The 5,572-nt window shown below is 41.9% G+C and overlaps 1 protein-coding gene across 7 annotated transcripts in view; it reads right to left on the minus strand.

Annotated features, from left to right (window-relative positions):
- LOC102384676 (blood vessel epicardial substance) overlaps window positions 1-5,572 on the minus strand; it is a 75,904-nt gene that overhangs the window by 45,540 nt on the left and 24,792 nt on the right. Inside the window, exon 1 of one of the 7 annotated variants that reach the window (XM_025199217.1) lies at window positions 5,462-5,566. The exons of 4 other annotated variants lie outside the window; for them this stretch is intronic. The gene's annotated coding sequence lies outside the window, so the exon portion shown is untranslated. Of the gene's footprint in view, window positions 1-4,802; window positions 5,073-5,294; window positions 5,567-5,572 lie in introns of those variants that run through there. 2 more of the 7 variants (XM_014518095.2, XM_025199218.1) reach the window with 2 other exon arrangements.

Consider the following 5,572-nt stretch of genomic DNA (forward strand, 5'->3'; position numbering starts at 1 on the left):
TGCGGCTGCAGCCGGCTCTCGTCCTGTGTACAGATCCGGGGGCACACTACCCCCTAAAAGAGCCCAGCTCAGCCCCCCAGCCCTCCTGGGGTGTGTGTAACAGTAAGAGCCGTTGCCCCACTGACAGTTCCCCCCACTTTGCTCCCTGCTGCAGCCCCGGGAGTGGCCAACTCCCTGCCTGCAACCCTTGGGCTGCACTGCGCCCCACCCTCTCCCTAGACCCAGCCTCACTCCCTCCCTACCTCACCACCATGGGAACATATCCCTACTTTTACCTTATGAACTGGGTTCTCTTTATGCAAATCCAGTTTATTCAGTTTTCTCGGAATGCACGTACCGCATAGAGTGAGGGAACCCTGTATGTCTGTTTAAGTACCTAAAAAAATAGTTTGCAATTATAAAGTGCAGCTAAAATCCTCTTTTTGAAAAAGAGGGAGGAAGGAAAACCTCTCTAGATACTATTTATCCTGCAATTTGGTGACAGCAGGCCTTCTGTTTACCTGAAGGAATGTGTACAAAGATAGAGAGTTAGGTCATATGTAGACACAAACAAGGACTGTTCCAGGAGGATGCAGCAGTGCAGCTGCACTCCCCCTCTGCTGCCATCAATGCCCCCAGCTGACCTGGGCACAAGGGGAGCTCCAGAGCCATTCCTGTCCCACTCCATCCCCAGGCTGAAGGGAGCAACTATGCAGGGTGCCAGGCATGATAGAGGGCAATAGCACTAGTAAGCGGGTTACCCCTTCCTACAACTGGTCCCTGATGCTCCCCCAGTGTGATCCCCACTGACCAGAAGCAGACACTGGAAGGAGAAACCTGCCCCCTGCTGCTGCTATCCCTGGGTGATGCAGGCTTTTGGGGAGCCCCAGAACTGCTCTGTCCAACTCCAGCCATGGGCAGCAGGGAGCAGCTGCAAGAGATGCCAGGTGCAACCAGGGACAGTGGCAGTGGTGTACATGTCCTTCCTTCCAGCACTCGCTCTAGGATGGCAGGGGACACTTGGAGGAGGGGAGCCACTTGGAGGAGGGCAGGGAGCATGTTCTGGATGGAGGAACCTGCATGCCACCACTGCTGTCGCTGGCCAAATATGGCACCCTGCATAGTCACTCCTCACAGCACCAGAGTAGAAAAAGCAGAAGCACCTTCCCATGCATGGGTCAGGTAGGGATAGCAGCAGTGGTGGCAGCAGGCAGAGGCCCCCATTTCATGAGCCTGCTCCCTATTTGTCTTGCCCCCCAGCATGCACTACTGTCTCAGAGGCTCCAGCCATACCTCACCTGAATATTTCCCTGCCCCCCCCCCCACAAGGTTTGAGGGGCAGTGTGCTGCACCCCTTTTAGGAAATCTTAGATCTTCCCATGGACACAAAGTATGGGATTGTATGTTCGAAGGAAAATGCCTTTACAATGTAGTTGTAAGCCAACTACATAGAGGCTGACCATCACATCTACCATTTATACTACAACCAAACCTATACTAGCATTCCCCTCAGTCAAACTGAAAGCCAAGGAACTTGTATTAAAGCCTTGTTCTCATTATGAAAAGAAGGGCCTCCAAAAGGTGACTGACAAACTTCTGTAAAGCCTTCAGGAGCTCAGCAACAACTGCAAGACACTCCCCGCTTTTGAAAAATCTGGGCAATTTATGTGCCTAAATATGGACTTAAGAATCTAAATTTAGGCTTGACTTTCTTTTAACTCAGTCTTTAATCCTTTTTGAAGTCTTCCTATGATTAAAGTTGATGTTGACTTATTACCTTCAAACAAATATAGTAGCACTAGTGACACATTGGAAAATAGATAGTGGAAGGCTGAAGCACTTTGTGACAAGCAGCCTTTTAAGAGCTTTCAGAAATAGATCTATCCTATCTACAAAATGACAAGAGTACAGATTGTACCACTAGCTCTCACACAGAACTGCCCAGAATTTCAACTAGCAATTCTGCTTCAAAACTGCAGAACTGAAGTCTGATCTTGAGTAGTTATCTGTATATGATGCCAGGCAAAAATATTAGAAGTAACAACTTTGCAACTCAGTTTTAATCCTTTGGCCCCAACTGTTAAAGCAGTCAAATACTACAGTAACAGGGAAGAAAAATCCTGAGGGGCGCAAACAGTTATCAGTTTCTGACCTTCAAGTTCATAGTATGTGGGAAGCAGAGGAGTAACAAGCACTTCCTACTTTCAGTTAAGCTTACAATATACAAAATATTATTACACCAATGCACTTTGAAATGGGATGTATTATGTTAACAAATAAATAAAAGCCCCAGACAGAGATTTTTGAAAAGAGTCTCTCACAGACCTGAAAAAGAGCACTTTATGCCCAGAAAGCTTTTTCACAGCTCTCCTAACTATACAGTTGGTCCAATAAATGCCATCATAAAAATCCTTGCCTCTCAAACTGATTATTTTAAAGTTATAAAACTCCACTGACAGAACTGGATTTTTGCACTTAGCCTATATTTGAGTAATATTCGATTAGAAGTTATAGTTAAATTTTGTTTATTCATTTTTTGTAATAAAGACCTAAAAAAACATTGATTAATCTTTAATATTCCAATTAAAGTGCTTTTTAAACAACTAACTGCCACTCAGACACAAAAGTTTCCAGCACTGATTACAAACAAATTGAATTTGCAAGTTCTTAAGCCTGTTTTATAGCCTGAACTGAGACAAAAGCAGATATCAAAGAAGCAGTGAAGCAAAACTAGATTTTTATGGATTAGGATGATAACGTAAAACTAAATGAATTAATTATAGTAGCTTCTAAAGAAAAAACCTATTCAACTGTTTTCTTTGTAATCTGGACAGAAAAATCCAGCCACTATATTAGCACTAATCTTATTAGACCCTGGACAGAAAAATACAGCCACTATATTAGCACTAATCTTATTAGACCCACAAAAGCTAATGTATTTTGAACTGAAGGAAATAATCTAATGTAGGCTTTGTTTATGAACGTGGATCCATCAGTTAATTTTGCATATACAATAAGAGCTAGATTTCTACTCTTGCAAAGGTGTCTATGATCCAAGGAAATCATTGGAAGCTACGAGCCTAAGGACTTTTGAGTACCAAAAATGCATCTCGTGTTGGCACCCGACATAGTCTTAAAATACTGGCCATAAGGCACATCTACATTACAGCCACTATTGAACACTAGCTAGGTTTAACCTAGTTATTACAAGTACTAGTAGCAGTCTAGCTGTGCCAGCACAGACTTCCAGCACAGACTTCAGTGGGGCTTCCCATCCAAATATTTATCTGGCTTGTTAAGCAAATATTATGCTTGCTAGGGTTCTGAATTGTTGCAGCTGCACTATTAGCAGCACACAAGTTATGTAGTTTAAAGATAGCTTGGGTGCATGTACAATATACTTGGAGCAATTGCAGTCTGTTCTCTTAGATGGATCCTTGTGAATCTAACTTCAGGATTTGACCCAAGAATATTTTATAGCTCTAGGGAGCTTAACCAGGGTCCATGACATCCTGGAGTACCTTCAGATCCTTTCAAAGATGGCATGGGGTCCCATGCAATGTTAGCACTGTAAATTGTGCAAACGTGATTCACAAGAAAAACCCAGAGATTTCAAATAGGAATACATACTATCAAAAATTCTGTCCTGTTGTGGTCTTTGAATTTTCTGCACCAGCAGGATTGCTCTATTATTTTCTGATTAGAGAAAAATAAAGGAAAAGAGTTGGCATTTTGCAAAGGGTACCCCGAGTCTAAAAAGGTTGAGAACTATTACACTAGAGCTTTAGCCCTTCAGGTCTTGGCTTTTTTGAGCTTAATACAGACTTCTAGTCCTATTTCTTTCTCCTAATACTGTAATAGGAGTGAAGGGAGAAATAAGTATATGAAGAAAAATGTATTTAGATACAGTATTCAATTCAAAACTCCTTTGGACTAAATTTATCTTTCTTCTGTATATTCTTGATACAGAAAATCCTACTATCTTAAGTGAACTGTTCTAATCATCCTAATGTTAGGATACTTTCAGAAACTATATTAATTGTAGATATCATTTGATATTATGGTTACATCATCCAGATACATGAAGAAAAATGCATGCATTATTTCTAAACTTTAACTCTTGACTCCCAAATACCAGATGCTTACCTTTAAAACTAAAGCTTGCAAAAATTAAATAAAATGTTTAAAAACAAATTGGAAGGAGTGAATGCACAAAATACTGAAAAATTACATAAATACAATAACCAGTAAGACAATAATGAAATGTTGCTTCTAAAGGATGCTGCCCAACAACTGGGCTGACCAGCACACTCTCCAAAATAATAATAATTAAAAAAAACCCTAAATTCAAGAAAAGAAATGTTTATGTGCATGGGGGTTTATGTATTTTCTCTTTGGGTTTTTTTGGTTTTCCAAAACTTTTTTTCTTTCCATTTGGAAGTGGAGTGCATTTTGCAAGCATCCCAAAGCTACAGAGATCCACTGTGGCAACAACTCTCATATTTCCTGACCCATAAAGCTACTGTAGGATCCCTACCAAATGAGTAAGCAATACCACAGTCCTAAATATTCTTTTTAGGAGCCTTATAAAAGTAGAATATTTACTATGCCAACTTTTAAGGAGCATATTTCTACAAGTGCCAATTTCCGCTCAACCAGAGGAGTGCTGGTAAAAATCTGGAGCTGTGGTCATACTGCATCTGAACTAATCCTACAGCAACCACATTTGGGGGAAAAGAGAGCCTGCACTCTGGAGAATTTATTCTCTCAGCTACTATTACATACTAGGCAAAAAACCTTGCAGACCTCTGTGTAGTTCATACCTGCTACAGAGTGGGGGATCTATTGCTACACACAGCACCACTCGTCTCTCCTGGCTTTCAAATGCTATTTGTTTGAGAGAGGGAAGAAGTTCCTAGCATGATGTCTTTTATGGGACCGGATTGACTGTGCAGCTGGGCTAAAGAAAGACACGGGAAATTTAGGTTAGATATCAGGAAAAACTCTCACTAGGATAAAAATCCAGTTCTGTCAATGGCAATTTATAACTTTATAGGAATCAGTTTCAGAGGCAAGGATTTTTATGAGATCATTTATTGGACCAGCTGTATAGTTGGGAGAACTGCAGATAAGCTTTCTGGGCATAAAGTGCTCTTGGTCAGATGCGAGAGAGAGTGAGCTTTGACGAGATTTTAAAAAGCCTGTCTGGGGCTTTTACTTATTTGTTAACGCAATACACCCCATTTCAAAGTGCACTGATGAAATCATTAATAATAATAATATGAATTCTCATTTCCACCTGGGAGAAATCTTACCATCTTTGCACTCTCCTATGCCTGAGGAAGGGCACGTGCGCCCAAAAGCTTGCTTTTTTTTCTTTTTTGCAACTATCCAGTTGGCCTAATAAATGATACGGCCTCCGCAAGAATCCTGATTATTTGGTGGAATAACAGGAGGGGAGTAAAGCACTGGAACAATTTACCCGGACACCCCCCGGCTTTGCCCGGCCCCCGGGGGCAGAAGCAAAGGCTGCGCAGGGCTGGAGGCTGCCGCCGCCCGATCCGGCCGCAGCGGCAGGGAGGTGCAGCGCGAG

The sequence above is a fragment of the Alligator sinensis genome, unplaced genomic scaffold (assembly GCF_000455745.1).
Source record: "Alligator sinensis unplaced genomic scaffold, ASM45574v1 scaffold313_1, whole genome shotgun sequence".
In the NCBI taxonomy this organism is placed as follows: Eukaryota; Metazoa; Chordata; order Crocodylia; family Alligatoridae; genus Alligator; species Alligator sinensis.